The sequence below is a fragment of the Macaca thibetana genome, chromosome 7 (assembly GCF_024542745.1).
Source record: "Macaca thibetana thibetana isolate TM-01 chromosome 7, ASM2454274v1, whole genome shotgun sequence".
Classification (NCBI taxonomy): Eukaryota; Metazoa; Chordata; class Mammalia; order Primates; family Cercopithecidae; genus Macaca; species Macaca thibetana.
In genome coordinates this window covers 135,655,388-135,666,037 of record NC_065584.1, presented here as the reverse complement: position 1 = coordinate 135,666,037, position 10,650 = coordinate 135,655,388, and positions in this window count along the sequence as shown.

Here is a 10,650-nt window from a genome sequence, read left to right as displayed (position 1 = left end):
TTCTTAAGGCAGGGACTTATCTTAACTGTGTCCTCTCACAGCATGGACTTGTGCCAAGTAGGAATATTTGATTAATCGATTGACTGATCATACTTTGTAGATGCTTTTTGAGGAACAGAACTTTTGAATGCATGATAAACTTGGGTTCTTGTCTGAATACAGTGGCTTTGAGGTTGGTTATATGGAGCCTTTCAGTGTGGATCCCTAAGCCTCCTGAGATTTCTCGAGAGGCAGATATGCCTGCATAGGCTGCCCTGCCTGCTACTTCACAGAATGGGCTGCTACTTTTTACTTATTATTTAAAAAAAAAGTCAGCTATCAATCTGGCCTGTTTTGTTGACACAGGAGGTTCAAGATATAGTGGGGACACAGGGAGATATCTCAATTCCCTTTTTTTGGAGACCAAAGCGGCCAAGAACATTGTGTGCTATCTTTACAATGAGAAGTAGGTTTTCCATTAAAAGGCAGATGCTTCATTTCCAAAAGTTAAATAGAATGGTCCTTAAAAATGATTCCAGCTGGTTAACTTTAGGGCTCTGGAGAATAAAATCAAATTAAAGAATATACCCCAACTTTAGTTCCACAGCATTTCTTCCTGATTGTGAAGTGAATAATTTTCCTGGCCTAGCACTCAGGTATTCTTGTCTTCAGTGATGAGATTGACAGCTACGCTGTGACTTCTGATGGCTTTGCTGCCCCACCGCCCTTCCACCCCACTGGTGATTAGGGAGAGAGCCACCCTAAAAGTTGTTACCACATGTACCTTCCACTCAGCCTCTTCTGGTTGTAACTCCCCATTCCTACTGTTAAACCCCAGGAAACCTCACACCACCCAACCAAAGTCAGCAATTCTCCCTTTTTTCTTTCTTTTGTTCTTTCAGGTATTCATTCACTCAGCAAATGGTAATTGGGTGCCTACTATCTGCCAGGAACTGTGCTAGGAGCCAGGCATAGCATGGAGAGCAAAGCCAGGCACCATTCCTGAAGTCCAGAGTGGGGAGACAGATTTACCAAGCAATATTAGACATGAGGGTGCAGTTCTAAATGCGGCCACGAGATAAATCCTCTGGAAGAAAGGAACGCAGTTCCTTGAGATCGTATCACTGAAGAGCCTGTCCTAGAGTTGGATGTGTGGTTCAGGGAAGGCTTCCCTGAGAAAAGGATGCTTGTGTTGGCACCTGAAGCTGAGTTGTAAACTAGGCGAAGGTGGGGGTGAGGAGAGATGCAGAGGGGAGGAACAACATGTTCAAGGCCCTATGGCAGGAGATGGCATGGCTTATTTGAGGAACAATAGGAAGGCAATGTGGTGCTGCATGGAGCGTCAGGAGCAAGGAGGAGGGAGTGAAAAGAGACTGTAAGCAAGGCAGGGGCCAGACTCTGTGGGTGGGACGTGCCGTGTAGGGTTGAGGCCTTTACTATAAAAGCAATGGGAAACCAAGGAGGAGTTTTACATGTGTGTGGGATGGGAAGGAGTGGGTAGATGGATGATAGATTTTCATTTTAAAAGATCACCTTTTGTTGCCAAGACTTGCAGTGGCTTCTGTCACTATGGAAACCATGTATGATCTCTGACCTCCACCAGGGCCAACTTTAGCCTTTAAAACCACCTTTCCAAATGAAGTAAGGAAGTGCTAAGTTCTAGAAAATGTCACTTTCTCTTTCATCTGTATGTAAAAAAGTAGTTGAAAAACAGAACTGTGACTAACATTTAGATCATTTAGCCAATCTTGATACTAGTAGGAGTCTTTGTATAATACACAGTGTGTTGTTAGCATTTTCTTGGAAGTTAGCCTTTGGTGCTTCCAGGTAAAAGCACCAAATCTGCTTATCTCTAGGGTTGGGAATAAGAATAGACAATATTGCTTCCCTTGTGAGATTTTAGTCCAAGTCGGGCTGGTAACAACAGATTTCTACCTATCGTAGCAGCAGTGTCTTAGAGCTTTGAGTTGCACACTCATTGTTCGACATGGAGCTGTCTGTGGTTGGGAAGGTAATGCCATTTCAAATCCCTGCTTTCCATTGTTTTCTCTCCTTCTTCACAACAAACATGCCCTCCCACCCCACCCCACTCCACCTTTCTAGTGTAGTGTACCCGATTGTCACAGGTTAGATTCTCTGGAAACAAGTGCTGAGATGGAATTTGGAGTACAAGATGGTTATTAGGGATCAGCACCTATGAAGGAAAGAAGGAGAAGCAGGATTGGGCAGAGGGAGAAATCCAGCACAGTCCAACCCTGTGAAGCCTCAGCCAACCCACTGGGAAGATTGGATTTGTATTGCCCATCAGAGTGTCCCGTGTCAGGCCAAAGTGACTGGGCTTTTACCCACTTCACTCAGTCACAGGACAGATGTGGGCTGCCCTGGGGCCAGGTGGCTCTCTGTAGCTGAAGCATGCTTTAATCTTAATCTCTGCAGCCAGGCGGTCAGTCCTTTCTTGAAAGTGCTGTGCACGTCTACCACATCAACCACCTGAATCTGCCATTCCAACATTAGAAGGCTTTAAATTGTAACCGTGTCAGGCTGTAGAAAGAAATCTTTTCCTTTTTCACCTGGAGTTATGGCCTTTCAATGAATAAAAAAGCGATTGCTTTCAGAACAATGAAAATATAAAGGGAAGCTCTAAGAGTGGATTCTGTGAAATCATGAGAATGGCTCATGAATTTGAAACTGCTAAATCCACAGAAGTAAGTTAAAACTGCAAAGCTCCACTTACGAAACTCGAGTCACTATTTTTGAAAGGATAAAACAAAGCCTTACATGTGTAGAGCACTTCAGTTTTCACAGCACTTGCTCATGTCATTTGAGTCCCATAATAAGCCTGTGAAGGGGGCAGGGCAGGTTTTATAAGCATTTCACAGATGAGGAAGTCAGGGCTCAGGAGGTTTAAGTAATCTGCCCAAGGTCACATTGTTGAAACCTCATCAGCGTTCACCCACGCCCCGTTTATCAAAAGTAGGAACTTTTTTGGCCCCCATCTCAGGCCACTGAGGAATGCTCAGAATGATGGACAGGAAGTGAAACAGTAGAGCAGGGAGGTGATTCAAAGTGATGGAGTAGAAAAGGGCTCAGACTGGCACTTGGCTCCAAGGCTTAAAAACAAACCTGGAGCAGGTGCTGAATGCTAGAATGTGTAAGCTAGTCAAGAGAGAAAGCCAAGCCTGGTCTAGCAGAGTAAGGAGGGTTTTAAGAGAGCAATGATGTAACTACATGATTTCCTAAAAACCATGTAGGGGAACTGTCATCTCTGCAGTGAATAGGTGCATAGAAGTCCTAAAAAAAAAAAAAAAAAAAAAAAAAAAAAAAAGTGAATTTGGGGCCTGGTAGCCTAAGACCTTTCCTTCCTGGGTTGCAAAGGCAGAGTAACAAACTAGAATAGATATGCCTTACCTCTCCAAAGAGACTGGTTGGGAGTGACCAAAAGGGATTCCTGCCAATATCAAGCCTAAAGAAGATGACACCCCATCTGCTGAGCCTGGAGACTCAAGCCAGGGACCAGATGAGCGGCCCCAGCTAGGGGAAGCTTACCTTTTATTGCCAAGACTTGCAGTGGCTTCTGTCACTATGGAAGCCATGTATGATCTCTGACCTCCACCAGGGCCAACTTTAGCCTTTAAAACCACCTTTCCAAATGAAATAAGGAAGTGCTGAGTTCTAGAAAATGTCACTTTTTAGGTCAAACTGTGGACCCTAAACCCGTGCTACTTTCTTAAAGCTGTGTGAGCAAACACATGGTCTCCAAACCACCCCCGATTCTGTAATCATAAGAGGGCACCAGTATCCGGGCATCAGTGAGTATCCTGGCAGATGGACCTGGCTGGATGAGGTACGGGAGTTGTAGAGGTGTGCTGAGTCTATCTCTACTCCTGAGCCTGGGAGGTGTGAGAAAACAGGAAGATGAGAGTCTCCCCGCAGTGACTTGATAGGGGATTGATAACCACCATTTGTGGATCTGTCCCTTCTGAGAAGGCACCTCAGCTGCTGGGCCTGAGCCTAGAGAGCAGACAAAAGAAAACATTACCCTCATACCTAAGGGGCATAGCAATGCTCTTAGAAGAGGCTCACATGAAACCAAGCCACTAGGGAACAGTAATACGTTTTAAAATATTAACATTAGGACATAAAAATTCCAGTAGAGCACAAAAAGGCTTTCTGCAACCAAATGACAAGATCTGCAGACAAATTCAGTAGCTGAAGGAAAGAGAGGTAGTAGTTAATAGGAAGTAAATTTTCCAAGTTAAGAAAGGGCCTCAGTCTGCCTATTGGAAGGTTTTGGCAAGTTATGGGCAGGACAAATGATGCACAGGTTGGGAAATTCCAGAAGTCTAAGGATGAAAAGAAAATCCTACAATCTTCTAGAAAGAAAGTACAAGTGACTTATAGGGGAAGAAGGATCATGGGGGCATCAGCTTTCTATTCTATGACACCTGAAGTAGGGATGATTGAGGCCAATTGCGTGAAGATTACTGAGAGAAAAATACTGCACACCAAGAATCCTGTAGCAAGACCCCACTTCTCTGTCAGGGTCAAGGAAACATAGTTGAGAATATACAAGGAAAAGATTTGTCACCCATATCTTCCATCAGAGAAAAGGGTGTTAAGATCTAACCAAACAATCGACACATCAGCTTAAAGGCTGCAGGATGAAAGGAGGAAAAGGGAGAAAAAAATTAGTGGCAAGAAAGGAGCCTTACAACACATCATCAGTTAAATTCAGACAGATAATAATAGATAGTTCAGGAATGTGTAATTGCGAAAATAGAAGAGACATATTTCAAGGGAAATGTTAACAATAGCCTGGAACAAAAAGTTCTAAAGGAGAAAGAGGGGAAGTGAAGTTTCCACAGGTCTCACATTGGTGTGTGAGAGTGGGAAGTGAAAGCACTCTAAAGGCCTCATGCTGGGGGAGGAGGAGCAGCAGGAGAGGAGAGAATCTGGGGAAACAGTTGGACTCTTATGTTGGTATAGTGGAGTAAAAGAATGAGTTTGACTACCAGTGACAAAAATGAGAAAGAGCTGGTAGAATGAAAAACTAGACTAGAGCTCCCAAATAAAGAAGAGAAAGAAAATAATGAATAGCAACTTGATAACTAATTAATACAAAGAACATCAAGGGGGCTTAGATGAGTAATACATATTAAGTAAAATAGAAGAAATAAAATTCAGTGTATTATTAAATGTGAATAGAATTATTCTTAAAAGAGAGACTATTAGATTAATCTAAAAGCAGACAGTTATATGCTTTCTTGTTTATATATATATGTATATCTATATACATACACACACAAACACAAGAAAGAAACACATTTAACAAATGTGATAAAGATTGAGAATAAAAAGTCAAGAAAAAATACCAGGCAAATACAAATAACAAAGCAGGAAAGAATTACTATGTTAATACCCAACAAAATGAAATGTAACGAGCACTGAATAAGACAGAGTTGCTATGTAATGATAAGATAATAATTTGCAAAAAGTCACTAACCAGTATGTGTTAAAAATCAAATGTGAAAACTAGTAAAGCCATGTGTGATTCCAGTACCTTTTTTCTTTACAGACAGCAAGAAATTGCGCCCCCCTGAACTCGCTCCCATTCTATCCAGTTCTACTCCATAAATAACCATTCTGGGTCATACAAATACATATGCACTTGCAAAGACGCAGACAAAAGATGCTAACAATACTTATCTCCTTCTGGGTCAGTATTTACAGATTTGCCCCCATTCCTTATTTCCATGAGGAGAGATTTCTCTAAAATGTCCCATGTCCTCTTTCCCCTTCTCCCCCTTTGCTTCTCCCCAGAGAGGAGGAATGTCTTGGCTGACTCATCTTCTTCACCTCTCCTCTTTCCTCTGCATAGCCAGCCTTATCGGCAAGCTGTCATTCTGGTCTACACTCAAGTAGTTCCAGCTCTCCAGGGGCAGCCTCTGTGCAGAAAGGCCTCGGGTGTTCAGTGCTGCCTGTGATCAGTGGGTCTGTCTTTCTCATTTTGAAAAATTGTTGCTGAGCATTTAATGTCACCATTTCCAATGTCAGCTTTATCCCTAATAAAGTGGATGTTTTGATCTCCATCTGCCTGGCTCTCATCCTACCACCTGATTGGTTTAGAATTCTGGTGGAGAAAACAGGAACTCAATTCTGGGGGTCTCCTTACAACTCCAAAGCCACCTTATTCTTCCCAAAGTCAACCAGCCATCTTTAATACGGCTATACTCCTCAGCTGCACTTCCTCACCCCTCATTCATTCCCCAAGTCATGGTCATGTAGCTTCTCCTCCCACCAAACTTTGAACCCATCCTGCCAACGTCGCTGATGACTTATTTGCAAAATACAATGAAAACTTTTCAGTCTAAAGGTCAATCTCACTTGAACGTCTCTGCAACTTTCAAAGCTCTTCATCACTTCCTCCTCCTTGACATCCCTTTCTTTCTGAGTTTCCATGACATTACTTTCTCTTGGTTTTCCTCCTACTTCTCTGATTGTTCATTCTCAGCCTCCTTGAACTGTTCTTCACCTTCTGTGCACCTCAACTGCTAGTGTTCTCCAGGGTTGTGCCCTACATCCTCACGCTGTTGACTCTTCCTTGATGATTTTATCCACTGCCAAGGCTTCTGACCATCACATACCCAAACCCTGCCTGCTGCCCAGGCAAGTACCGGTGGTGTGACTCCATGTGTGACGGAAGAAGGTACCATATCATTTTATTTTTTGTTGCTTTATTAATGACAGCAAGATGTTTTCATATTTTACTGATCAGTTGTGCATGTTTGTAGGTATATGTGTATAAATCCTTTCCTCACTTGACATTTCTTATGCTCTTCCCTCCTCCTCTTCCTTTCTGTCCTGCACCTTAGTTTGGGTTCACAACACACCTCAACGATGTCACCGTGCCACTTCTCCAAGTGCACCTTCTACTCCCAGTCTGCTAGTTTGTGAGCCCAGACTCGATTCTTCAGTCCGTTGGATATGTTCACACACAGGGCCCTCCATGCCCCACCTCTGCCTGCTCTCTCTCTGCCCTGTTTCTCACCATTCTGCCCTTGTGCCTTATGTTCCTTCTTCCAGCTTCCGGGAGGTGCCTTCTCCCTCCCTGCTCTTTGCCACTGTCATGCTCATTTCTTTGCCTGTTTTCCTCTTCTCCCCTTCTCTGACTGGCTGACTTTATTCTTTAAAACACACATCTGCTGTCCCTTCTGGGAAGCCCTTCAGTCCCACCTCCCAGGGAGGGCTATCTGCCCCGACTGTGCGCTTCCACTGCAATTGTATTTACCCATCCTGGTGTATATCTGGTCATTTCTCAATGGCCTGTTGCTTCCTGTCTGTCTCCCTGCCAGGCTGTGAACTCCTTGGGGATACGCCTGTATCTTGCTCATCTAATACTCTCAGAACCTCATGCATACCTGGCATGTAGTAGATGTTCAACACATTTTTGAATGAGTGAATGTGTGACAGAGGGCAGTGCCCTTACAATTTCTTTTGGAGATCTCCCTTCCTGACCACAGGATTCACTTGCTGAAGGGGAGTGATCAGTTTCATACCAGCAGCACCCTCTGCCCACTGAGAGATGGTTCTCCACTGGGAAACTTTCTTCATCCCTGGTGGTATTTGAAGGGAGTTCTCTATACGTGTTTACCTCGTAAAATTTCCCTCTGTCATTGGCCCTGGCCTTGCTGGCCTTCCCATTACACTTCTTGGGGGGCACTACTAATAGCCATGTCTTCAGCTGTTTTTCAAAAGGCCCCTAGCCTTAATATCCAAATAGACACTGAAAAGGAGTGGAAATCCTGGGGCAGTCAGCTCTCAGAGGGTGCCTTGTTGGTGTCTCCTGCCTCTCTGGTTTGCCATTGCCTGGCTCCTGCTGAGTCTGGAGTGGGGCCCTATGTGTGGAAGCAGTAGCCGCCTGTTAGAGTGCTCCAGGTCATCTCAGCATGGACCAAGGGCTGTTATGGCCAAGAGCCTGGCATCCCAGAGTCAGTGATGAGAAGAGAGGAGGCAGGCCGGGGCAAGAACATGGCTCAGACTCGTGTGGGAGTGTGTTAGTCAGGGTTTTTCAGAGAAACAGAACCAATAGGGTGTATACAGAAAGAGATTTATTATAAGGAATTGGCTTATGCAAGTATGTAGGCTGACAAATCTCAAGATCTGTAGGGTAAGTTGGCAAGCAGGAGACCTACGAGAGTGTAGGCCCGGTCTGAGGACCAGCAGGCTCAAAGCCCAGGAAGAGCCAATGTTTCAGTTTGTATCTGAAGGCAGGAAGAAGCCAACGTCCTAGCTTGAAGCCAGTCAGGCAGCAGCAATTCTCTTACTCGGGGGATGGTAACTTTTTGTCTATTCAGGCCTTCAACTGATTTTTTGAGGCCCACTTGCACTGGGGAGGGCAATCTGCTTTACTGCAACTCATTCCGTTTAAATGTGAATCACATCCAGAAACACCCTCCCCAACACACCCAGAAAAATATTTGACCAAATATCTGGGCATCCTATGACCCAGTCAAGTTGACACATAAAATTAACCATCACAGGGAGCAATAGGGTGATCAGGTAACTCTCAACTCCAGCTGTTGGAAGGCACATTTAACCTACACACACATGTGTGCGTACACACACACACACACACACCCCTGCCCTGTAACTCAGGATTCCCAGTGAGGGTGGTTCCACCTGTTAAGAGGTGTCTTTGGAAATTTACGGAGGCATTTGTTACTATCACAGTTTGTTATGATGACGAATGTGCCATTAATATTTATTGTCCAATAAATGTCGATGGGGGACGGGTGGGGGGGGATGTCAGATGCTCTGTAGTGGTCAGGACCATCCACATCACAAGTGACTGTCCCTCATGACTTTCAAATGTCCCACTTGATGTTTATGTCCATGAAAACCTGTGTATACTTAGGTGGATCTAGCATCCAACCCCATTTTATATATAAACACACAGGATTTTTTTTTTTTTTTTTTTTGCAGTTTTAACATACACTGAATTTTTCAGGAATGCAGCATAGAGTGAAGATGGTACATGTTTGTTCAGGACTTTATGAAGATTGTTCACCATTTTGGAAAATCATGTTATGTATGGCAATGGTGATCACAGTGTTTGAGCCATCCTAAAAACACATGTGAATCTATGTGCATTTATATCTATTGCATTCATGGCGACTCTACACATAGGTGCAGACATCTAACTACACACTAGGTTTTCCAGTGTAGTCATGTACAAGTTTTTTCAGATACTGAAATGCTTATTTTTCTATAAAATTGCTTTTCTTTCTTTCTTGATTATAACCCAGTGAGTGCATTACATTTTTTTTTTTTGATATTATGAATTTTGGGAGAAAATGTTGTGTGTAGGTAGATATATTATCTATGGGTTTCAACTGAGCATAACAAAAGGAGAGTTACAAGTTATGTGGTGTTGGTTTGTTTGTTTTCATTGGTTTGATTTTTCTGAGACGGAGTCTTATGTTATAAGAAGGGACACTGATGTGGCAGAGAGCCACTATTTCAACTGAACTAGTGCCTGTGAAGAACACACATCTGTCTGTTGGGCTGAGCCTGGCCCCAAGGGGCCTGTGGACACTGGATCCCGAAGGCACTGGATCCTTGATTACCTTATTTTCCACTTTGAGGACACTTCAGAGATTAAGTCCCCAAGCAACTGACTGATAAGTCCTACTCCTCAGTGTCACTGGAATATTTCTGTGTTCTACCAAGGAATGGAAGAATCAAGAGGCTTCACACCTAGCTCCTCCCAGAAGCTTGCAGGCCCTGCCTCCTCCGTGAAGGCCTCCCTGATCAGCTCCACATCGAGGAGCCTCTTTCTCCACTTCTCTGTTCTGCCCACTTGCTGCACCTTAACTTTTTTTTCATAAGTTCACTTCTTATGTTCTCAAAATGACTGTAAACTCCTTGAGGGAGGAAATGGATGTGTTCTGTGTTCTAAGGCATTCATTAAGAATGTCAAATGGGCCAGGCATGGCAGCTCACATCTGTAATCCCAGCACTTTGGGAGGCCAAAGTGGGTGGATCACTTGAGGCAAGGAGTTTGAGACTAGCCTGGCCAACATGGTGAAACACCATCTCTACTAAAAATACAAAAATTAGCTGGGTGTGGTGTGTGCCTCAGGAGGCTGAGGCAGAAGAATCGCTTGAACCCCAGAGGCAGAGGTTGCAGTGAGCTGAGATCATGCCACTGCATGACAGAGCAAGATTCTGTCTCAAAGGGAAAAAAAAAGAAAAAAGAAAAAGAAAAAAAAAAAGAATGTCAAATGAATTAGTGAATGGATGGATGAGTGAATGCATGCATGCGTGATTTGGGGGATGAGAACATTAGATGGCTCTACTAATTTAATCCCAGTGTCTGTGGAAATCAAACACAGGAAACTGCTTTGTGCTTTCTACCAGCCAGCTCACCAACTGAGCCCCTAATGGTGCCTTGGGCTTTACTCAGGAGTTTAATTAAGCCCTGGCACTTGATTCTGAAAGAAATGGAGAACAGTGATGAACACAGACAGGAGATCTGGGCAGTAACCAGCCTGGCATATGGCGCCGTGGATCACCCACTGGCCTTAGGGCTGGACTAAGTCCTAGGTAACTTTACTTCTAAATGTTACTCGTGTTTATTCTTTCAAGATGCTAGACGATTAAGACCTTTTC